This window comes from Agelaius phoeniceus, chromosome 15 (assembly GCF_051311805.1).
Source record: "Agelaius phoeniceus isolate bAgePho1 chromosome 15, bAgePho1.hap1, whole genome shotgun sequence".
NCBI lineage: Eukaryota > Metazoa > Chordata > Aves > Passeriformes > Icteridae > Agelaius > Agelaius phoeniceus.
In genome coordinates this window covers 9,708,083-9,731,881 of record NC_135279.1, presented here as the reverse complement: position 1 = coordinate 9,731,881, position 23,799 = coordinate 9,708,083, and the positions used below count along the sequence as shown (strand labels likewise).

At 48.6% G+C, this 23,799-nt stretch overlaps 1 long non-coding RNA gene across 3 annotated transcripts; it reads left to right on the top strand.

Moving 5' to 3' along the window:
• The first annotated feature begins 468 nt into the window (after window positions 1–468).
• LOC143695283 (uncharacterized) lies at window positions 469–18,299 on the top strand. Of its 3 annotated transcripts, none has more exons than XR_013184386.1 (4): window positions 469–585; window positions 8,786–9,056; window positions 14,979–15,099; window positions 15,730–18,299. It is a non-coding gene; the product is annotated as an uncharacterized LOC143695283 (long non-coding RNA). The 3 variants fall into 3 exon arrangements; XR_013184387.1 differs by lacking the exon at window positions 469–585 and adding an exon at window positions 2,050–2,772; XR_013184388.1 differs by lacking the exons at window positions 469–585; window positions 8,786–9,056 and adding an exon at window positions 2,056–2,772.
• Window positions 18,300–23,799: the final 5,500 nt, after the last annotated feature.

The following is a 23,799-nucleotide window of genomic DNA, read 5'->3' as shown; positions in this document are numbered from 1 at the left end:
AGAGGACTTGACATAACTTGACTTCATGAGAAAGCCAAGAGACCAGCCCAGCTGTGGTAAAATGTCTGTGGTCTCCAGATCTGCCCTAATTTGAACTTGAAAGTGAGCTCCAAAGCCCTGCTGCTCACTTTTGAAACTACAGCCTTCTCCTTGTGCAAGTGAAGTTCAAGCAGTCACCAGCTTGAAGGCTCTTAGATCCCCATCCCTGCAAAGAATAAACTCTGCCTTCCTACCACCCCTCTCTGCAGGGGAACATCAGTGCCCGTGGACAAAGCTCTGGGAGGATTTTTTTGAGTTTCCTGTAGTTATCTGAAATCTTCATCTCTAAAATGCAAAGGCTTTTATAGCCTTTGTATTCTATTAGCGTAACACTGAATGCCCTCGTTCTTCAGGTATTTATAGCAACTTCTGCAGCTCCCATAATAACTCTTGGTGGCTCAGCACCTCACAACATGATGTCTTGTTATCCCCATTTCACAGATGTGGAAATAGGGCACACAGAAATTAAGTGATTTCTGCAGGATCTCCTATTACCCACTGCAGTGCCTTGACTGTACCACCACCTTCATCTGAGTCTCAGCTCAGGTAGGATATTGTGGGCTTCTGCTATTCTCTTCATTTAAGATTATAAAAAGAGACATAAATGCTAATTCTAGAGCAATGCCCTGATTTTCAGCAGCTCTGAGGAACCTCAGATGTCTCTGGACTCAATGCAGACATCCAGGAACTCAGAAAATTAGGCTGAGTTTTAGTTGCTTAAATACTGGTGGTGAACTTGCTGGCAGAGCAGGGGATGAACAGGAGGTGGAGGGTTTGGTTAATCCTTGCAGCTCCCCTTGGTCTCAATGAGGAACTGAGCTGCAGGGGAGCCAGAGCCAGGCCCTGTGAAGCAAGGCAGGAGTGCAGAGCTCCCCAGGGGCTGTGTGGGCACACAAGGGATCAGGGGATGGAGCAGCAAGGCTCTCCCCCCTGGCCTGATGAGGATCCCAAGCACATTGCTCTCCCTCCATGCCTCAGTTTCCCCACCCACACATCATGCATGGTCATATTTAACCACCACAGTGAAGTGACATACAGCTGGATTATTTTCCAGGCTGAGTTTCAGGTCTTTGACTATGTGACAAGAGTGTGATGCAGGGGCTGGACTGTTTGGATACTTGATAAGCATGATGTTGATTTGCAAGGTGATGCCACATTATGGATCAAGTTCTTTATTCCCTAAGGATGGAGCAGCTTTGGAATGCTCTGTGCATGCAGGCAGTGGAGGATGACTGCTGGGCAAAGGGCTGGTGTGGTGCAGGAATATTTCCCTAAACTGATGGATAAACTGCTGCTGTGGGATGGTTTCATGCACCCAGAGATGTTTCCTTTTTTTCTGCACAGCAGACCATCACAAAGCTTGTGCACCACCCTTTGTTTGTGCCATCAGTCACAACTCTGGCTAATCATAGAATCACAGAATGGTTTGGGTGAGAGAGATCTTAAAGATCATCTAGTTCCATCCCCCCCTGTACTGGGCAGGGAGACTTACACTAGAGCAGGTGAAAGGTCTAAAGAATGGCACTGGACAGAGCTGGATCAACAGGTGCTCAGCATCAGCCCCCATCCTCCTCAGAAAAACATCCAAAGTTGAACCTTCAGCTTTTTTGAGGAGAGCTTGCCTTGTCCTGAACCACACTGCACTTGAGACTGCTTGGGGAAACTCCAGGAAAATGGCTTCTCCCAGTAACACTGTATGAAGACAGCTGTTGGTAAGGTTTTCATTAACCTTGCTCTGGGAATGTCTATTACTTCCAGCCATGGTGTCTGGTACTGCTTTGTACTGAGCACACGTGGAACAAACCCCTCCTGCCCCAAAAGAGCAGCAGAGCAAAGCTGTGCCTGCTCTGGAGCCTTTTGCACAGGACATCAAAGGTCTGCAAACCCCTCTGTGTCAGTGTGCCACACAGATGGAATCCTGGAAAACTGGCAGGTACCAACACAGGACATTTTTGGAAGGATTACATTTGGTGCAGCACAATAGTTCCTTTATAGCCAGGGCCTCCATGTGCTGCTGGTTCACGATGGCAATTAGCTGGATTAAGTTGCACCAATATAAACAAAGTATTAATGAGACAGTTCCAGTAAATGGAACGAGCAGCACTCGGCCTGTGCCAGCTGCAGGGGCACTGTCAGGCATTTGGAATGCAATGTTTGTGGCACTGGGGAGGACATTCACAGCCAAGCCATGAACATCCACCTGCTGTGGTGGCCTCTGCTGCTAAATAGAGCAGGATGGGGAGCAGCAGCACTGCTGGCATCCCAGCAGGCAAGCTGGTTCCAGCCCCCAGACAGGCAATGGCAAACACTTCATCCTGGGAGAGATGAAGGGCTCAGAGGAAAAGGTGAAGCAGCAAGGCTAGAAGTAGGACATAAAATCAGATTACAGCTTTGCTGTGTTTGAATTGCATTGTTTAATTCCAGTTTCTACTGCTCTAAGACTAGACATCAAATAGAATGTTAAAATTATTTGAAACCAAGCTACAAGTCTCAACATCAGAATGCCTATTATACTTATCTGTGACCTTCTCACCATAACAACCACCATATTATCGTTATTGTACTTTTTCAGATTATTATTAGGCTTCTGAACTCTGCTGCAGCTTGATTTATAGAAACTGCTTAGTCACTGGCAGCAGTGCTGTGCTGGGAGAGGGAGAGATGCTCGCTGGTGTTTCAGCACAGGCTCCTGCCAAGAAGCAGACACTGCCCTTGACAGATCATTGAGAGCTGGTGAGCATTTCCCTCTCATGTAAAACTTCTGGAATAGCTGCAAACCAAACCAACCTTCTTCCCTACCAAGAGCAGAGGTGAAAAGACTCAAGGCTCAATTAATGCATCCCCTCCAATCGTTTCGGGCAGATTTATGTTGCCCTTTGCGTGGAAAGAGACCTTCTGGTTTGCTGTGTGCCTTGCTGGGAGCACTGCTCTGGCCTTGGGGGAGGCAGAACTCCTGTGAAATTGGGATTTAGGCTTTGGAAGGAGCAGTCTGATGGGACAGGAGCTGTCAGCAATGTGGGAAGGAGCCGGGTTGGGATGGGAGGTGGGGGGGCTCAGCAGGTCCAGGCACCAGAGCACTGAGGAGCACATCCAGAATGGAATGTGGAGGAGGGCACCTGCTGCTTCAGGACATCAGTGAGGGTGATGCTTCTGTGACCCCATGCAAGGAGCAACCACTCTGAGCAGAAGTTGCAGGACAGGCCCGTACATGAAGGGTGTTTTCCCTGGCTTGTACATGCACCAGGGCATAGTAAATGCTAATAATTTACAACTCTCTGAACAAACCAAATTACAAACCTGTTTCTTTTAGTTACATGCTGAGTAATGACTATGCTGAGCTCTTTATAAAGTGTAGACAAAATCAGAGTCCTCAGCCCTGTATGCCCTGAACAGGTAGGGAGTGATGCCTTGTTCACCACTGCTTCAGTCAAACTTGCATCATCCCCAGGGCTGGTGCTCCAGAGCCCTTTGAAACCTGCAGCTGAACTGAACTGAAAATAAAACAGTGGGTATCAAACACTTCCATCCTGATTTGAGGAAATGTTTCAGCAGCATTAATGAAGTGTGCCTGCTTGCAACATGCTGGTATCCTGGAGATTCAAATCCAGCACTTCAAAGAACACACATTGGTTAAGTAGCTTAGTCTTTAGTTTTATTCATGCTGGAGTAAACCATTGCCAGATATTTTCAGGGAGCTAACAGGAGAGAAACAATGGCTCTATTTGGCAGAGTCCAGTGGATGAAAAGTATAAAGTCCTAAACTGCTGAAAATAGTGAAAAATAATGGATTGGTTCTTCTCTCCTGACTCAATACCTTCATTATTTTTGACATTTATTTTTTTTTATTGCCTTTTCTCCTCTAATGCATTGTGGTGACTCATGTGAAAGGTCTGTAATAATGTTCCATTGCTAACCACTACTAAATAAGTTATCTATTATCTATATTAAGTTATCTATTGATAACCACTACTCCAGCTCAGGCCCTACACACTTATGTATGTTTAGAATATAGCTAGAAATGGGCTGACATTAATAGAACAGGGTAAAATGAGAGGTGGAAAGAGCATTTAAAAGCAGGTGCTGAGGAGTCCCACACCCAGAAGACATGATTTCTATATCTGTTGGAAATCAGAAAGGGCATGCAATAATCTGATACACAGAGCTATTTCATGGGATAGCTGGTGCCACAGCAGCTCACTTCTTTCTCCTGTTCAAATAATTGCACTTGCTCACAGATACAATGCTTGAGTCAATATTTTCAGGAACTTAGCAACTCAGGCCCAGACCATATCTGGCACTTTTTGCTGTCTCAAAGAGCAAATCCCATTTCATGTAGATGCTGCAGATGTGCAGGGCTTCAGCTGGGATGAGGCTCTGGAGAAGTGACCCATTGCTTGGTTCAGCCTTAGATTTGGTGTTCAGGAGGGAGGTGCCACCTCCCTTGAAGTCTCTGTGCCCATTTCTGAGTTTTCCAGCTGGTTCAGATGCCTGGGTGTTGCTGTAAGGAGCAGAGAGCCTGTTCCCAGGAACTGAACTTTGCTCTCTTAGCAGGAACATCTGAGGGCCATATTCCAAGTAGAGACATCATGGCTTTGCCTAATAATGAACCTATTGACTTAGGGCATTTGGGGGCATGAATTCAATAAATTTGTGTTTTACTGAACATAACGTTGGCCAAGTTCCTTCTAGCCAAAGGCCATCTCTTCTGAAGCAATCAGGGCCCTAAAAGCAGCAAAACAGAAAATTTATAACTAAAAAATGGAGTGAGGAGTGCTGGTTTGACAATATTGCACAGTCCTGCCCCAGTCTGCATTCAGTTCTCAGCTATTCTCTGCCTGCAGTCCAATAGTAAAGTCATATTTATTTTCTTGGCTCTGCTGTGTTAATGAAAAAGCCACTTAACAAAACAAATAGAAGGAAGGACATTTGCAACCAATTATGGTATTGCTGATCAGTCACATTGTGCTGGAAATTACACACTGAAGTTCAGCCCAGGCAGCTGATCAATGACCTGGTAGCTTGGCACCGGTGCACGCTATCAACTTAATAAATCAATGTAATTCCAGTCCCCGTGCCAGCATATATATGTGGAGTCAATATGACATCAATATTATATAATGATGGTTAAAACTAATTGCCCAAACGCTGAGGTCTCTTATCTGCTGTGCAACCCCACCAGAGCTGCTCCAGCAGGCAGGGTGGAATTTGGCTGTTCCTTAAACACACCCCTGGGCATCGCTGAAAATCATGGGTTTAAGGCTTTTTTTTCTTTTGGAAACCACAGGGGAAGTCAGCACTCCAGCGTGTCATTCAGGGCTGCCCAAGCTGCCAGCCAGCTCTCAGCCTCTGGGAGGACGTGGTGTGCACGCCGGGCCCTGGCACGCGCGGCAGGGATGGGGTTTCTCCTTGGTGGCAGATGCACATCTTGGCTGCTTTATGCATGGCTTCCTCTTCTTAATTAGCTCTGACATTTTAGCTGTTGGAATATGGGTTTGGTTTAGGAGTTAAGGCTGAAAACTATGGGAGTTTTTTGTTGGAAGTGAAGTTTGGTTTAAGTGCAGGGAATCTGGGATGCTTCTAACTGAGTCTGAGCTTTGTGGGCCAGGGAGCTACAGGAGCTTCTGAGAGTGCTGGGGGTCACTTCCTCCCACACCTGGTACCCCCAGCTTCAGTGCTCTCTGCTCTTGTAGTCACTCTTGTCACAGAAACTACATAGTTTGTACTTATTAAAAACCTGCAATTTGTATTAACTACTTAGAAACAGCTTTTTTAAGGGTATCTGGACAGTGAAGACATCCTAATAGGATTTTTGTAAGTCCCAATCCTCTCCAGCCAAGTGATTTACTCATATCCCCACCTCTAATGTTTTATACACAATGTTTTACCTGGAACCACAGCAACATCCACTCTGGCACATACACCAAGCCTCTTACTTGGCCATGGCTTCAGCGTTTCTGGGAACACACTTGGCCCTGTGTTATGTGGGACCTGCTGTTTGTCCCACATCATGACAACAGGAAAAGGGACATTTGGGCAGTACACACCCACCCTGGCACAGTAACTTTGGTTGTGTCCTCACACCTCAACTGCATTTCTCAGATTCATCATGTCCTGGAGCCACTGGAAAGATATGTGAGAGATTTCTATCTCATTCTTCTGTGCTTAATTCTTATTAATTCAAGTGTTTTACTACATCAAGGATATTTTAACTGGAATATTGATTAATTAATCATCAATGAATCATGATAGAATTTGGGTTGGAAGAGACTTTAGAGTACATCCAATTCCAACACCTTCCACTAGATCAGGTTGCTCCAAGCCCCATCCAATCTGGCTTTGAACACTTCCAGGGATGGAGCATCCACAGCTTCTCTGAGCAACCTGTGGCAGGGCCTCACCACCCTCACAGAGAAGAATTTCTTGTAATAACCAACCTCTGTCAGTTTGAAGCCATTTCCCCTCGTCCTGACACTCCAAGCCCTTGTCTGATCAGTCTGGTCTCCTGTCCCCCTCTGCTCTGTGCCAGTGCCAGCTGCAGCTCACTGGTGGCTCCCAGCCCTGCTGCACCTTTCCTCCAGGGAATGCTCTGTTATCAGCACATGTTTATATTCTGGGAGCCTGTACAGGAATTGAGCCATGGCTCTGCAAGGTGCTCTGAAAAGTGGAGGGGAAAAGGCAATCCCTGCCCTGTGTGTCTTCTTTCTGTTCTGCAGGCACTGGGAGCCAAGGGGATATACAACACATGCACACACCAAAATATGTGTGTATATGTGTATATATATATATGTATATATATATATATATATATATATATATATATATATATATATATATATATATATATATATATATATATACATGGCAAGGATCTTTCTTTGGTAGCATAATTTGGTTTGGCTAATGCTTAGCTGAGAGCAGAGATAGGAAAGGAGGGAAGAAAACCCTGATTCATGTTGCCCAGCCACAGCTGAAGGTAGGTTTGGCTGTGATTTTGGCAGAAGTGAGTTGTGAGGATGGTTTTGAAGGAGGAGAAAGGAGTGGCTCTTCAGATTTTATCAGGATGGTTTTCCCAGGCTTAAAAGAGAGCTGGGCAGAATGTGAGTGTGAGCTTTGGGAAGGAGCTGAGAGCAGCACTACAGAGCCTGGTGGGGCAAAGGTTGTGGGCTGGCCATATGTAGGTAGGTTGTTGGTTTAGCCAGGTAAGAGGAGATGTGCAAAGGTAACAGGAATAAAGACTAGAAGGCAAGAAGCTCGTAAATTATGTAACTGAAGGGCTGGTATGGTTGTGGAGTGAATTGATGTGGCCTTGAGGGTAGCTGCTAAAGCTGAAGTTTGTAATAACTGATGTAAGAAGAGAGAGGCTTGGAGGAGATTATTTTAAAAAATAAAGTTTTAGACATGATAAAAAGAGTGAATTTGAGACACAGTTCCAAGAAATCCAGCCTGGTATCACTTCAGTGAAAAGGAAATGGAGAAAAGAAGGAGGATGGCAGAAAACAACCTATTCCTGACTGAGTGGGGGGTGGGAGAACACTGACTGGGCTGCTCTATAGAGCTCTTGCAGTCTTTTTGAGTTATTTGGGTACTTTCCCAACTTATTTTTTGATTAATGGATTTTTTTAAAATATTGTAACTGATTCTGGTAACTTACCCAGTGTCACAAAACATTGGTGACTGTGGGTGTACCCAGCCTGGTTCTTCCTCATGGGACATGAGCTTCACACCAACTTGGTTTCTTTTGATATTTCCAGCAGTTCATAGCAGAAAAATACTCTGAGAAAATTTTGTCTTGTGGTGGTTTATCCTTTATAACTCTGGCCATCACTCAAATAAAAAATGGCAGCGGTCTGTGGAAAAAAAGAAAAATAATTGAAAAATTGATTCTTACTTATGTTTTTCCAAACCACCAGAGTAGTTTACCATTTCTGGGAAAAGATGCAATCAGGCACCATTTCCCTTAATGTCAGAATGCAGAATAATGCTTAGATGAAATTTTCAAAGAAGACACTTTTATATTTACGCTGTCAAATGGAGAAGCTGATTTTCAGCTTTTTCTTTCTCTTAACATTTCTAGATGTAAATATTTAAGGTAAGTAGATTTGTTTTCCTTCCTTAGTGTACTTGGTTTGGGGGGAAAAAAAAGGGATTTTACATTGATTTTTCTGGTTTGTTTGTGTTGGAGTATAAAACCAGAATGTAGAACAGCTGGAAATGGGTTGGGGGATTTATCAGTTACAGTTGGAGGGCAATATATCTCAGTATGGTACAATGGGAAGAAGGTGTGAAATCCTGGATCCAGTAGCATCAGCAGCAATAGTTCCTTCAGTTTTCATTACCTTTATTAGATAAGAATAATAGAATAACTTGTACTCCTTCAAGGTTTCTCCAAAATAAGTGGCTTCTTTGTGATCATCCCCAAACTGGAAGCTGCCTGACTCTATGGGAGTTCCCAACCACAGCAGTAACACCTGTGTTGTTGTGTGGAGCAACCTTCACCATAGCCTGGGCTCGGGGTTTGCAGAGGAGACCCCAAACTCCTCCTGGGAGTGGGATGGAGGAGCAGAGCTGCTGCTGATCCCTGGCAGGAGGTGTGGATCTCCCCTGGGCTGTGCTGAGGGAGCTGCTCTGTGTGCTCCAGGCATCATCTCCTCCTGAGAGCTCTCCCGAGGCAGCTGTGCAGCCAGGAGCTCTCTGAGGCTGCCAGGAGCCCTGGGTCTGTGCTGGGACAGACATTTCCTCCCCACAGGTGGCTGGAGGGGGAGTGATGGGGAAGGTGAAGCCATGCGGTCCCAGACTCTGTCCCCACCAAAAGATGCAGCTCCTGAGGCTCCAATCTGACCGGTGAACCCACAGCTCTGCAGGAGCACTATCTGCTGAGCCACAGAGCCCCAGAGCAACCCTGTGGCTCTGCTTGCTCTGGGGTGGCATCCACAGATGGGCATCTCCAGCAGCCTGAATTCCAGCTCCTGGCCCTGCCACCCCGGTGACAGCAGCACATTTGCATCAGGAGCCTCTGGGTGAGTAATCCCTGCCTCTGCAGCAGCAGCAAATCCTGCAAACACTCTGTGGCAAACCTGCTGCTGCTCTGGGCAGGGAGGATTTCCCTCCCTGCCTCTGTAGCAGCAGCAAATCCTGCAAACACTCTGTGGCAAACCTGCTGCTGCTCTGGGCAGGGAAGATTTCCCTCCCTGCCTCTGCAGCAGCAGCAAATCCTGCAAACACTCTGTGGCAAACCTGCTGCTGCTCTGGGCAGGGAGGATGCACTTTACTCCCAAAGCAGAGGATGAAAGACTCTGTGGCAAGGGCTTCTCTTTGAAAGGGCTGAGCCCAATCCTCTGCACTGTTTATTATCACAGTCACTGATCTCCAGAGCATTAATGCCCCTGCCTGCACACACTGCAGCCTGGCTGCCTTCTGCTGAGTATCTCAGCCTTACTTCAGCAATGCTGCTGCTGATTGCAATAAAATACTGGACTGAAGGGATTCACCCGTTTCAGTCACTTGTCAGGTAGGCTCAGGATGGTGCACAGTGACAGGAACAACCTGAAATGGCTGCATTTGCCCAATTCCTGAGCTACAGGTGTGCAGCCAGGCAGACCTGTGCCTGTCAGCACAGAACTGTCTAAAAATTAACCAGATTTGCACCTTCCCTATCTGTCTGCAGATAAGAGTGTTACCTCAGAGACAGGCAGGGGATATTGCTGATAGACTGAACCTGGGTGCTGGGGAACTCCTGACTTTGACCTTGGCACTTATATCACTGGAGCAAAATTCTGCATGCTTCTGTTTGCTTACATGGAGATAAGGAAACTCGTCTCTGGATTAAAAGTGTCATTAAGGAGGCACATTATGATTATAATTATTATTTTACAAGCTGGCAGGACTGCTGCTGAGGTTCTTCAAGGAGTGTGTGCCTTTGCAAAAGGCTGGAAGAAACTGCACAGGAGGATTTTCTCATACATAAGCTGAGGAAAAGGATGATCTGTGAAACAGCTAACAGTTTTTATTTACTTGTGAAAATCTGAGTCTCACTCTCAATTTCCCATCAAGATAAAATGCAGGCATTTGGTTAAAATGGTAACTTAATGCTCCAGAGGTTTAATTACCACCACTCTATAATCAAAATCAACACAGAGTGCAAGCTGTAGCTCCCAACTCCAACAAGAAATGCAGCTTCCCACAAAGCAGTCAATAAAAAGAAGATATATAGCATGTGCTTGGATTTTGTGGTCCTTCCCACAGCTGAACTTGCAAATCTGCTATTGCTAATGGTTTTCTTTCAAACCTCAGGTTCTCCCTTAGCTTTTATCAAGCTCCAGAGCTCCTTATTTCTATGTTTTAACTTTTTCTGTGTATAATATCTATATACAAGGTAATGAATTAAGGGAATTTGCAGTGCTGGAAGCTAAATTTCAAATTTTTTTTTCCTGTACCAACAGAAAGCACTGAACTAATATCCATAGTGGTTATTATTGAAATTTTATAAGGGCCTTGGTTGGAAAAAGTGTCATGAAAGCAGGGATGTCTTCTGGGCTGAGGCTGGTGTGATCCCTGGCATAGATCTCCACAGATCAAATGATCTATCCTCCTCCATTGCAGTTGCTGGTGCTTTTCTTTAAGGACTTCAGGACTTCTGGGTCATAGGACCAGCTTGGTCTTGCTTAGGACAGACTTCCCTCTGCAAGTTGAGATTTCTTTTCTCCAATGCATTTTCTGAATGGGGCCGTGGTGCTGTGCCAGGTGATGATCCCTGTGAAAATTGCACATGCTCTGTATTTTGTCTGTTCCCTTGCAGGTCAGGTTCCTTGTGAGCAAAGCTTTTACCTGTCCTGCAGCCACACCCCTGCCAGGCAGCAGGGCAGAGGTGTCCAGCACAGGTACTGTTAACAAAGCAGCCCTCTGCCCTCTGCCAGGGGCTGAGCCCTGAATTTACATCCTGGGATGCTCCCAGATGCTGCAGTAGCAAGCACAGAAGTTGCTCTCCAAAAAAACTTTGCTATCGTTTCTGCCCTCTAAGCAAGGGTTAATTTTCCTCCTCATCAGCCCCCCATAAAAAGCAGCACATTTTGTGACCTGCTCCTACTGACTTGTAGAATAAGAGATACCCTATTAGCAATCCCTGTCCAAACAGTGCTGGACTGGTTAGTGCCAGCACTTTCCATCCAGCACTAGTATTTGTTTTTCCATGCTCTTAATCTTAGAAATTGAATTGAGTCTGATAAAAGTGACTTCCTGAATATTGCATAACAGTTTACGTCTGTCAGGAGGGAAGACAAACAGACCTGACCTTGAACTTGAAAAGTTTCCTCCGAGCAGGTAAAAGCTTCCAAAAGTCTGAGCAGGGGCTCCTTGTCTCCTCACTGTCCTGGGACAGCCATGAGGCTTCCCTGGCAGCCCTTCCCCCATAAAAAAGCTCTGTAAAATGCTCTGGATCCTCCTCTGGGACCTGAGAATCCCCCGGAAAGAGCCGCAGCAGGAAGGCAGCTTCGTGTTCTTGCTCCGAAAAGGAGGCAGAGGAGAAATCCTGTCCATATCTGGCAGGGTTTAGCCTCCAGGGATTAATTAAAGGCTTTTTCAGTTTTTCTTTCAAACCTCACAACATTCATCCCCGCCTCACTGAATAGGGAAAAGGGAGAGGCATTTTCTCTGGTGAAGCACCAGCCTGTTTCAATTTTCAGTTTTACATTGCAGTAATGTGCTTTTCCTAAGGGAATACCACAGGAAGGGCAAACTTTGGCTTCTCACCATTGGAGCATTACGTCATTAAAACGAGCTGGAAATCTGAGCAGCGGGCAAAACAAATTCCCTAAACTTAATAATTCCCCCTTTCCTTGGTGCTTCTGTCCCTCTGCCCTGCCCAAGGCAAGGCAGGTGGAGGTGTTGGCAGAGCCAGCAGGGATGGGGAGCAGTGAACTGGGAGTGGATGATGATGCCACAGGAGCAGGGAGGTGTCCTGCATCTTCTGAGCTGCTGGCACTGCTGGGGCTGGGACTAACAGAGCTCTGGGGCAGCCAAATCCTTTCTTCTTTGACTCAGGCTTTTGGTGGTGGCTGCAGCGGGGGGAGAAGGTGCCACCTGGCTCTCTGGACTCCCTGTGAAACATTTGGGGTCTTTTGCACAGCTTTCCCACTACCAGAAAAGTGCAGGGTTTGGGAGACCCTGGGTTTTGGGCAGCATCCTGAGGAAGCACCACAGCTCCCAGCTCAGCCCACCCTGAGTGCGTGCGTGGTGCCCTGCAGAGCCCTGGCTGTGCCCTGCAGTGCTTGTTTTCTGACCCCATTACCTATTTCAGTTTGGTTTTCAGCTGCTTAGGCTTGATTATTTTAAACCCCTCTATCTGATTATCAGCAGCCAGGCCAGATATGGGGATTCTGGGGGATCCCCAGCAGTGTCACAGAAGGATAATTTGCCTCATTCATGCTTCTGAGGGCACTGAGCAGCTGAGAGGGCAGGGGGAAGAGTTACAGGGATATTCCAAACAGGGGGAGGCAGCACCCTGTGCAGCCCTTGTGCCACAGCCTGAGGAATCCCAAACTTTGCTGCAAGATGCAGGACCTTGCTGAATCCCAAACTTTGCTGCAGGATGCAGGACCTTGCTGCCATGGGCATGTGGGTGTTCCTGTCACTGTGCCCAGCACCCCCAGGAGATCTCTGTGCTGGGCACCATGGCACACACCAACCCACAGTGGCACCACAGGATGCTTCTGGAAGCAGAGCAGCCCAGGGACACGCTGGCATGGCAGGGTGCAGCAGATTGGTACCCAAACCAGGCATCCCCATGCTACCTTTCCAGAGCTGCCTTGCTCTTGCTTTTCGGCTTCCTATTGTTGTCCTAGAGCTGTTTTCCTCCTCCTCCCCCCAGCAGGATGAAGAAGCCTCCAGCTGGCCTAGGAGGCTTATCAGCTCTGTCTGGCTGGGTGTTAACAGTTTATTTGCATAAGTACCTGTCCCCGTCATATGCCGCTTGCCTTTGTGACTCACTGGAGCTGTTTATTTTTCCTCCAGCAGCCAGGCTGGAGGCTGCTGCTCCCTGAGGTATGCCAGGGCAGATGCCACCACCCCAGGGCATGTGGGATGCCTGCACGCTTGGGGCAGGAGCTCACCTTCACTGCCTCACCCGCTCCTCCTGCCCTGCGGGACCAGCTTGGAAATTAAATGTGCAACTGGTCGGGTCCTGATTTCTCCTGGCTGTCAAGATAAAATTAAACTGAACCCCCCCCATTTCACACCTCAGCAGCTGTCCCTGGCTGGGGAGAGCAAGGCTTCACCTGGGACCACAGTCCCAGCTCCTGCTGCAGGGCAGGGTGATGGGCAGCTGCCTCCTCCCTGCTGACAGCACTCATTGGAAGGGACCCACACAGATCAATTCCTGACCCAGCACAGGACAATCCCAGAAATCCCACCATGTGCCTGAGGGTGTCGTCCTAAGGGAATTTGACATTGTCCAAATGCTCCTCAGCTCTGTCAGGCTTGGTGCTGTGACCATTCCCTGGGGAGCCTGTTCCTCTTCTCAACCATCTCACCTCAACCAAGGGTGAAGAACCTGTTCCTGATATCTTTATTTTAAGGAGCTGAGACCCTTAAAGCATTTTCTGACCTCAGGTCTCAGCTCCAAAGGCAGAGGCAGTGTAACCTGCCAGACAAACCCTTGGGGCTGTGCTAAAGCAAGCACAGTAGAGCTCTGCTCCAAGTGCTGGTGGTGACCGCGGAGTCACCTCCTCAGCCAGGAGCCAAGCGATCTTGTTTCTGCTCATTAGCTCTGAAAGGTTTTTCCATCCATAATAAGAAAGTCATTAATGTTAAACTTCCACTGCCAGGTAGGATTGATTTGAAGATTACAACCACTATAAAGGGGGGATGCATTGCATATACAATGTGTTAAAGTCCTGGCGTGCAGGAATTGTGCTTCAATGGTTGCCTGTCATATGTGGAGCTCACCAAAGCTCATCCATGGAGCTCAAACAGATGTGGGGCTGCTCAGCAGCCTGGAAGGGGTAGCAAAGAGTGGCTAGTTTCAAAGGGAAAAGGTAAATTCAAATCAGTAGCATCCTCTGCAGAAGGGTTGCAATCCTGTCCCAGGAGACGACAGAATTGGTGTTCTAACAAGTCTCCATGCCCTTGTTGCTGTGATATTTTATTAATATGGTGCATAGCCCAGAGGTCCTCAGTGTTCACAGATGGGAAATGCTCAGTGGGGGACCCCCTCTCCAAGGAGCTACCAAGACTGACTTATCTTCTCCTGAACATGGACCAGAAACCTGGGTGCTGTTGTGTGGTGTGTTCTGCTGATGTGCTCTGCTCCCCCTCCATGGCTGATGTGTCAGTGGATCAGCTGTCCATCCAGCCAGCCAGCCAGCCACTGCTTGGATGTAAAAGTTATTTTAGACATATATCATTCATCATATAAAATGCTTTTGACAGTGAGCAGTGCAGGTGTGTGTTGCTCCTCTGGCTGGGAGATGGGATGGATGGATGGATGGATGGATGGATGGATGGATGGATGGATGGATGGATGGATGGATGGATGAACCTGGTGAGCAGAAACAGGAATCTGGCTCAGCTCAGCACATCCAGCCTCAGCTCTGACTGTGTGATGTTACAGGGCAGACCAAAGTGTGTGAGGAAGAAGTGAGCATGGCAAGGCAGGTAAGCAGTAATTTGCTATGAATATGATCATTGAAGAGTGGATTTGGTTTGTCCAAAGAAAGAGAGAGAAAACAGAGAGAGAAAGAAGCAATCAATACACCATATGAACCATTCAAAAAGTGGATAAAGGAGCAGAACCACAGAAAGATAAATTCATGAAGCCAGGAGAGTGCTGCAGGAATCTCATTATAAATATCATGTTTAGTTGTAGATCAAGAAATCCCCAACTTTCCATCTTTATCTCTTCTCCTTAAATGCATTAGCAGCTGACTTGTCCTTCTGGCTATTCTCAGGTCTTAGATGTGGCTTCCCCTTCCATGTGCTTCCCTCATCCAGGCTGGGTTTGCTGCGTGGAGTGCATGGCAACACTGATGGAGCGTCCATGTCAGCCCCCCTATGGTTACAACCAACCCTGTAAGCAAAGCTTCATAATTTTATTTATGACTTTTGGATGAGATAATGGTTTTCCACTTTGAAAAGAAAGCTTACTACTTCAACATTTATTTTCTATAAATGCCATGGCATTTATATTGCAACAGGAGACTATTCAGTGACATTATCTGATAAATATCTTGTTATACAGCTGCAATTTACAATGCATATATTTTTAACGGTGCTTCTAAGCTAAATTAAATGCTTCTAAAATATGGTACTTAAGGAAAACAAATGTCTGTTCTAGCAATTTTGTTTTTCAGGGTGCACTATTTTTTTAAAACCAGATACCATCTTCATCCTGTCAGGCAGTAAATTATGCACTTGCACTTTCATAAACTCTCCCCTTGGGAACTTAGTCAATGAAATGGAAATGTCTTTTTCACACCCTCCAACTCCAGAGAAATACAGGGAAATAGCCAACTTGGTTATAAACTGAATGTCTAGAGGGAATCCATATAAAATGTGGATTAATGCAGTCCTGATGCATGTATTGTTTAGCATATGTACCATTCACTCAAATGGTGCATTGAGTTGTGACTGGGATCATTAATGTCTACTTTTTTTTCTGAATTGGGAGAGTAATTGCATGTTCTCTGGTGGGGTCTGCAGGTACGAAGACTCTCACTGGCACTGGACTGTGAACCTCCCTCCCAAGCCAGGGCACCTGCAGGAGGAGGAAAGCTCTGCTGGCCTGCTCAGGGAGTAAAGCACGACAGCATTCACACCTCAGTTGGTCTTTCCTGGGTTGTGGGGTGGGATTGGGCAGGACAAGGGCTTGCAATGGCACGTCCTGCCTGTGGGATAGCCTTTCACAAGGGACAGCAGAGCTACTGAGGCAGCTGAATTCGGTGCTCCTTGTAGGTCCCTTCCAACTGAATTATTAAAATCTACTTCTACTTTGACCATCCATCACCCAGAATCAGAGTTTTGCCTGGAGCAGTCAAATGTCTTCATATGAAGCCCTGTGTGGTCCAAGGAGTTGTGTTGTCCCCTTACCACATCACGTGTGGAAAGTGTGAGAAGCCAGCAAAAAGGCAGCAAAGGAAAGGAAGGCAGGAAGGGATTTGCAGGGGACTCTGCTGAGATGCCCAAGGATCCCTCAGAAGCAGGAGGAGCTACAGCAGCTCTCCTGAGCCAGGACGGGCACTGAGATTGTTCACCTGACTACTGATGGTCCTCATTTTCCCCAATCTACTTTTGAGAGCCCTCTAAAAGCCCCAGCTCTTCCACTCTGGGGAACGCATGAGATGTGAGGTGTATTAGGTGCATTCAGCAACAGCAGCAAACTTAGAGAAAACAGGAAAATCAACAGCAACAACAACAAAAAAGGAATCTTGAAATTTGGCAGAAAGAAATGCAGTGCAAGCCCCACAAGAGTGTGAGTATCTTTGCACAAAGCCACTTAGGGATGCACTCCTTAAAGGTAATCCCTTCAGACAGTGTGAGGCTGCCATTTCTTTGAAAGATATTAAAGCAGCTGTTGCTAGAACACAGAGAATTACTGAGCTATCTGTCAAGGGATGGACATTTGTAATGCTATATCTGCTTTTTTTTTTTTAATTTACAGTTTATTTTGATACCAAATTTCCAGCTAGTGAAGGTAATTGAGACTGCAAACAAAATCTCACTATCCACTGATCTGCCAAATCAAATTTTTTCTCCTGTAAGTATAGTGTTTTTCCTTAGCTTCAGAGAGGAAAAGAATTATGCAGAATGCATGAGAAAGAAAAGGGTTAGTTTAGGAAGGGATTAGTTTATATAATGACCACAGCAGCCATCTCTCTGCTGATCTGTCGTAGTTCATTCCCAAAGATGTGAATTATTATCCTTGTCATTTAGAACAGAGCTTGTCCATTTTCCTTCTGCTGCATCTGCTTACCACTCTCCAAATTAACAAATATTTTAATAAAAACTAAATGTCCTGACTATAGCTGGGATATTGGATGACCCCAGCTGGGATATGGATGCAGCAAGATTCTTTATCATCTTTGTGTTGCCCTCCTGGAATGACTGTGCACTGCCCTGGTCCTCCAAAGGAATTAAAGTAGCCATGAGGCAATTTTGATGACTTTTGGCTACCAGAGGCCTCTAAAGAGGGCATCTAAGGCAGTGAATTAGTAGCTGTGTGTCTCCCGTGCTGTTTTCAAGTTGTGTGGTGTTTCTGAGGGGTCTCCAGCAGCTGTCACTGGAGCAGCTCCCTGCTCCATGATGTCCTCCCACACTCAGCACCGGGGCTGGGTGGGTGTCAGAGCAGGAATGGGCTGAGGGAGCTGAGCTCCTCTCGTGGCCTTTTCCCTAGCCAATGTCAGAAAACAGAATAGTTCTAAAGATCTTCAAAATGACATTGGATTTTTGCTCTCTTTCGGGACTACTTGCACTCCCATGGACCAGTCCCATCCATCTGGTTCTCCTGGGCTATGGTAATAAAATTTGATGCCAACATGGCAACTGGGCTTTCCTCCTTCTCTCTCCTATCTGCACTGAGTTTTTCACTGGTCTCAACTCTTACTGAAAGGTGTGTTTCAATCAAAGTTTTGAAGAGTGACTATTTCATATGATTGTTCTCCTGAAGTTGCTTTAACAATTTTGTAGCTCTAAGGTGAGCCAATTCACCCCTAAAATTCAGATATTCACAACTCATCACTCCAGCAGGATGCTCCTTCAAGGTGGGAAAGCAGCCCTGAGGTTGCAGCTCTGCAGCATTTTGGGGGACTCAGGAAAAGTGATGGGATTTAACTCTGCAGAACTCATAGAAAGTTCATAGAGACTCTGTCCTTCACTTCAAAACATCTGTTAATTCTACTTGTGTGCTCATCATCGAAAGGCTGCCTATATTTGTCCTCTCAGGTTTGCGAAAATAAGCACCGGTGAATGAAGATGAAAGAGAAATGTTGCTGGTTTCTTCCCCGGAGATCGTATTTCTTACTTGTTGCATAACTGCTTATTTTAGCATCAATCAGCCAAGCCTTTGTTGTGCAGACAATTCTGTCCTTTTAAAGGATTTGTGCAGTATTGTTTCTTCCAAAATGCTTTTTTGTTTTGTTTTTATTATTAGATTTATTTCCTCTCTTAGCAAATGCCAACTGACAACACCCTGCAACACCCTGTCAGAGCTCTTCATAAGTGTTACATAAATGTCATACTATGTAAACTGAGTGTTGTATATAACATATACATGACCTTTCTGGAGAACCATCCATCAGGTGCTGCGTGTGCCACGTTTATGCATTTGTACACAAACTGTGTTTAAGTGTGCATATATGGTAGCCAAAAATCTCTTAATGAGAGTACTCAAAAAGCAGGGATGTATGAACTTTTGTCAGTGCAACTTCATCTACACCCTTTTGCTGAAGCAGAACAAGACTTCAGCTGCATGTCCAGATACTCTTTTCCTTCTGCATGGCTGTGTGCAGTGAGATGGTCAGCAAGGGGCTCAGCAATGCCTATTGTTCAGCACATGAGCCCAGGCAGAGCACATTATCCAGAGCATCATTCACATGTCTGACCACTTTTGGATTTCACAGCAATAGAAAATAGAGCTCCAATATTTCTCAGTGCAGTTTTCAAAGCAGAGCAAGGTGCTCATGTTCTGGTAAAAATCTACTGAGGTTGCAACCAGGCATGCTGTGGATCTGCCATGCCCTGGTGTGACCTTCTTTAGCTGTGTACTCCAGAAATCCTGGAGAGATGGCCCAGAGGGTGGTAAGGCTGTAGCATGCTGCACAGGACCAGAGCAGGGACCTGCGGGTTCCTCAAAAGACAGAATTATTAATTTCCTCATGGCCCTTTCTACAGCACTTTCCACTACACTGCCTCAGTGCTTCAGCACCTTCATTAATCCTCCCCAAACACTCATTCTGAAGATGGGTCAGAGTGACACATGGATGGATTAAGGTCAGTTTTGACTAATTCAGGGTACTCCATCTGAAAAGCATAACGTCTGCGTTTTCAGAGCATTTAACATGATACAGCACTTCATACATGCAAGCACAGCACCCACTGCTTCCAGCTGCACAAAGATGGATGTCAGCAATTCAGGCTAAAGGCTTCCAGCCACACACCACAGTGTGGGCAACACAGCCATCAGCAGCCAAAAGTTTGGCTTAATGACTTGTAGTGTTACACAGCCTGTGGCAAGGGCATGGAAGGAATCTGCTTCTTTGGGAGAGTTTTATCCTTTTGTCACAGTCTGCCTGTGTCCTGCAGCCCTTGCATCTGCTCCTTGGGCAGTCTCTGGTGATGCAGGTAAGATGAGAACATGGCCAAAATTTGTTTCTTTTTGGCTTACAGAGCAGATCCGTGCTGTGCAGGTGTCACAGAGAAATCAGATTGTGACAGTGTAGCTAAGAACTGCATTAGAGTACGTGTGCACAAGAAAATCTGCAGAAATTGGTATGGAATGCCTCACTTTGGACACCTCTCATGTCCAGACCAGGTAACACAGTGACCTTCACAACATCCCTTAAGGCAGACTGTGCTGTAGATGAGGTGGGATCTGCAGGTGAAGTCCTGTGAAGATGGCTGTGCTCATGAATCCCATTGCTCTTGTAATCCAACGAAATGCTTTTTAGTCAGTAACTGATGTTTCCTGCTCCCTGGGGGGCTGCTGAGAGGGCTCTGAGCACCTGAAGCAGCAGGTGCCCCAAGAGCAGCATTTTTTTGAGAGATTTCAGCTGCCAGAACTGGGCATGTTTATTGCTGTGTGGTGAACTGCTCTTCAAAACCCAGTAACAAGACTAACTTGGGTGGATTTATCTAAAAGACCATAAAAGGCTGCCTCATGCCAAATTTCAAGACCTTATTTCCAGTGTTAGTCCTAAGAACCACAGCAAGCTCAAGAATGACCAAAGTGATGTTCTTCCCCGACTCTGCTTTCATCCTTGGAAGTGCCAAAGGACTTGGAATGTTCAGAAAACATCCAACACAGACTGTGCAGAAAGTCACAGCCTAATTCATTCAAGTTTGGTAATTCATAACAAGCCACAACAGGGATGTAAGTTGGGGAGCATCTGGCTGTTGTAGCTCTGGTTCCTAATGGTTTATAATTGGTAAATCACAGTTTCAGGGCTGACCAGCTTAATGAATCGAAAGAGATGATGGCAGATTGTCACTGAAAGAGAGTCCTTAACTTGAATTTTAATCTTCTGCAGCAATGGTTTAAAACAGTGCACACCAACTTCTGTAGGGCCCCTGGGAGTTGAGGCAGATATATGCTCTACATCCAATTATTATTATTATTATTTTAATTTAAGAAGCCGTTTCTATCCCGAAAGCACTGCTGTCGTTGTTTTTAATCCTGTGCAAAACAGCTGGCAACAGGCAGCCCTGAGCCACCCAGAGCCCAAAGCACTCGTTTGGGGAGCGCACGGCAGGGTCACCCCGCGCGGAGCTGCCGCGCCGCTCCGCACCTCTCCGCGGAAACTCTGCGAAGTTTTTTTGGGGGAACACGCACACGCACACACACGCACGGGCTGGGGGGGCTCTTGTGCTGCGGTCGCATCCCCAGCCCCGCCGCTCCTCGCCCATCCGGAGCGGCCGCGGTGCCGGCGCGGAGGCTCCGCGCCCCCCCCCCCCCCCCGCGCCCCCCCGCGGTTCCCACGCCCCGCGGCCGCGGAACTTCGCTGCGCGGGTGCGGGAGGGAGGCAGCAGCTCCGCACCGCGGCCCCCGCCCGCCCCGCGATGGGCAAGAGCCGTCTTTTTGACGCAGGAGAAATGGCAAATTTTAAGTACGTCATTAATATGGCGCCAAAACCCTTCTTTTTTTTTTTTTTTAAGTATAAGCTTATTTTTTTTATTTATTTTTTTTAAAGGTTGGCGAAGCCGCCCCGTGTACGCGTGTGCACAGCGCGGAGAGGGGGAGCGGGCGGGGGGGGGGGCGGAGAGCGTGAGTGTGTGCGGGTGTGAGTGCGTGTGCAGGGCCGGGCTGCGGGGCGCCGGGGCTGCGGGCGAGCGGCGCTGGGGCTCCGGGCAGCGCCATGGGGCCCCGGCGGCCGGCGGGGGGGTGACGCGGGGCGGGCGGCGGCGGCGGCGGCGCGGCCCGCGATGGGACCCGCGCTGCCCGCACCTGGCCCTGCCGCGGCGCCCGGGGAGGGGAAAAGGCGAAGAAATTGAAGATTTGGGGCGGCCGAGGCGGGGGGGGGGGTGGGTGGGGGGGTGGAAGCACCGCCACCATTATCCGTCCCCGCTCCGAAAGTCGCTTCCCCGCCTCCCTGCCGGAGCCGGAGCCCGGGCGGCGGCGGGGCGCGGAGCGCCGGAGGAAGTGCGGGGTGAAAAAGAAAGAGAAACAGGCGGGCAGGGCTCGCCCCGGCCGCGGCGGAGCGGCCATCTCGGCTGGGAGCGGGACCGCATCCATGGAGTTACCGGGCGGGCGCTCCTAAGGAGGGCCCGGGCGGCGCGGCCCTGGCAATGACACCGGATTGAGCCGCCGAGGGGGCTCTCCCGGCCGGGGACTGCGGGAGCATCCCCCGCCCCCGCCTCCTCCCGCCTGTCACCCCAGAGACCGGCGCAACTCCGGGCGGACGCTCCTGGCCAAGGTAAAGGCTCGGCGGGGTGGCGGCGGGAGCGGGCTGGGTTTGCAGCGGATGGTTATTTTGCAGCTCCCCCTGCTTTTGCTGTATATATGTCTTTTTTTTTTTATTATTTATTTTTTTCCCCTCCCTCCCCCGGCTGCCGGGCGGGGGATGTGCAGCATTCCCGGGGCGGATGGCGCACGGTGGTCACTCTCCTTTGGAAGTGCGGGAGGGGAGGCGGCGGGGACGTAAACAAGAACTTTTCAAGGCTCGGTTCGCCGCTTCGCCCCTTTATTCCCCGAATTAATGACTGCGGCAGCGGCCCCGCGCCCTGCCCTGCCCGCCGGGAGAGCAGGGGACGCCCCGCGGGGCTCGGGCGGGCAGCGGGGGCTCGGCGGGCGGCAGCGCGGGGCGGGCGGCGCGGTCGGAGCGGAGGGGCCGCGGGCGCGGAGCGCTGCGCGGGGCCGGGATGGCGGTGCCCGGGGGCGTGGCGGCTGCCGGCTCCCGCCTGCCCTCCCCTTCCTCCCCCCTTCCCTCCCCACCGCGGGGCTTTCCCCGCCGCCTTCCCCCGCCGCACCGCGCCGCGCCGCGGGGTCCCGGGGCTGCCGAGCCCGGAGGCTCCGCCGCTTTCCCCCCGCGGCATCAGCCGCGCTCGGAAACATCCCGCGTCCCCCCGCGCCGTTGTCCCCCCCGGGCCGCCCCTCCTTCTCTCCCCGGCCACCTGCCCCCTCCCCGGGCTCCCTCCTGCATCCTCCGGGGAAGCGGGCGGGCTCCTGCCCCTTCCCCACCTGCCGAGCCGCTCCCCGGCCGGGATGCGGGGCTGGGAGCGCCCCCCCGGCTGCCCCGCGCCCGGGGTGGGAGCGGCGAGCTGGAAGTTGGGAAGCGCTGGAAAGGCGGGAGGCTGCTGGATTGTCAACCTCGATCGCAATTAGGGGAAAATAAATTTTTCTCTCTCTCTCCATACCTATACGTTTTGAGCGCTTTTTGAGTGGGAAGAGAAGGATGGCATGGCATTTGCAGGGAAAATTCTCAGTGCCTTTCTCAGCCCCCACAGTGAAAATTGTTTTGAAGGGTTGAAGCCAGGACCCTCCGACCGCTTGGACAGTTCTATGAGAAGGTTTTGCTTGGGGGGAAAAAAAAAACCAATTATCTGATCTCAGCCTTCTCCCCAGGGGTGAGGAGCCCAGCTTTTAGGAATGGTGTTTGACCTTTAAGCATTTATTGGCTACTGGGGTTAAAATAAGCTTGAGATAGGAGTAAAAATAGCTTGCAGAAAGGTTAAATCGAAGGTTAAATTTGTTTTTCTTAAGAAAATTGAGGCTGATGTTCAGAAATGTAGGCTTGGAGCGCAGGATGGAGGGTACACGTTAGGGGGTCTGTAGGCAAGGAGATGCAATTCCTTTAAAGTATTGATGGCTGCTGATAGTGTTTGACACCCAAGTTCTGAAAGTTGGTGGGTGGGTGGTCCTTCAGACCAGCTCTGGTCTTTACCTTTATGTGGGTTTTCATCATTCCCTAAGATTGGAGTGTCTGTAGCTCCTGTTGATTTCCTCTGAGTTTTTGATACTCAAGAGACCTGCAGGATGGGGCAGCTGGCTGTGGGCATGGAGCTGTGCCTGGTGTCCCTTCTCATGCCCTGTGTCACTGCCTGCACCTTCCCCCAGGAAGGCAGGGGTGGCCCCAGTGCCCTCGGTGACCTTTCTGATTATCTGTGCTCCGTCTGGGCTTGCTAAAGAAAAAATAGATAATTATAAGGTAAAGAGTCAGAAGAGGCAAGTAAAGTTATAAACGTGAGTAGTAAAGAAAAAAAGCCCCTTGTAGGTGTGGAGAAAGGCAAAGCACAGGAAGTAAACGAGGGCTTGTTTTGTTTTAAATTGAAATGAGATTAAATTTTGCCCTGGGGAAGCCAAGACAGCAGCGCTGGTATGGAGGAGAGGAGGGATGGCTTGCTCCTCACCTGGGCACCTGAGCTTTTGCTGGAAAGCTGGGGCTGGCAGCAGCCTGTAGAGGAGGCGAGGGACAGACGAGCCCCGGCAGGCAGGGGCAGGCTCCTGCTGCCCAGAAAATGGTTGTTGTAGGTACCAGGATCCTGCTCTTTAGCATTTACACTTCGCAGGGTTACCAGGGAGGTCAGGAAAAGCTCCTCCCAGATGTAGGGGCTGAGCACCAC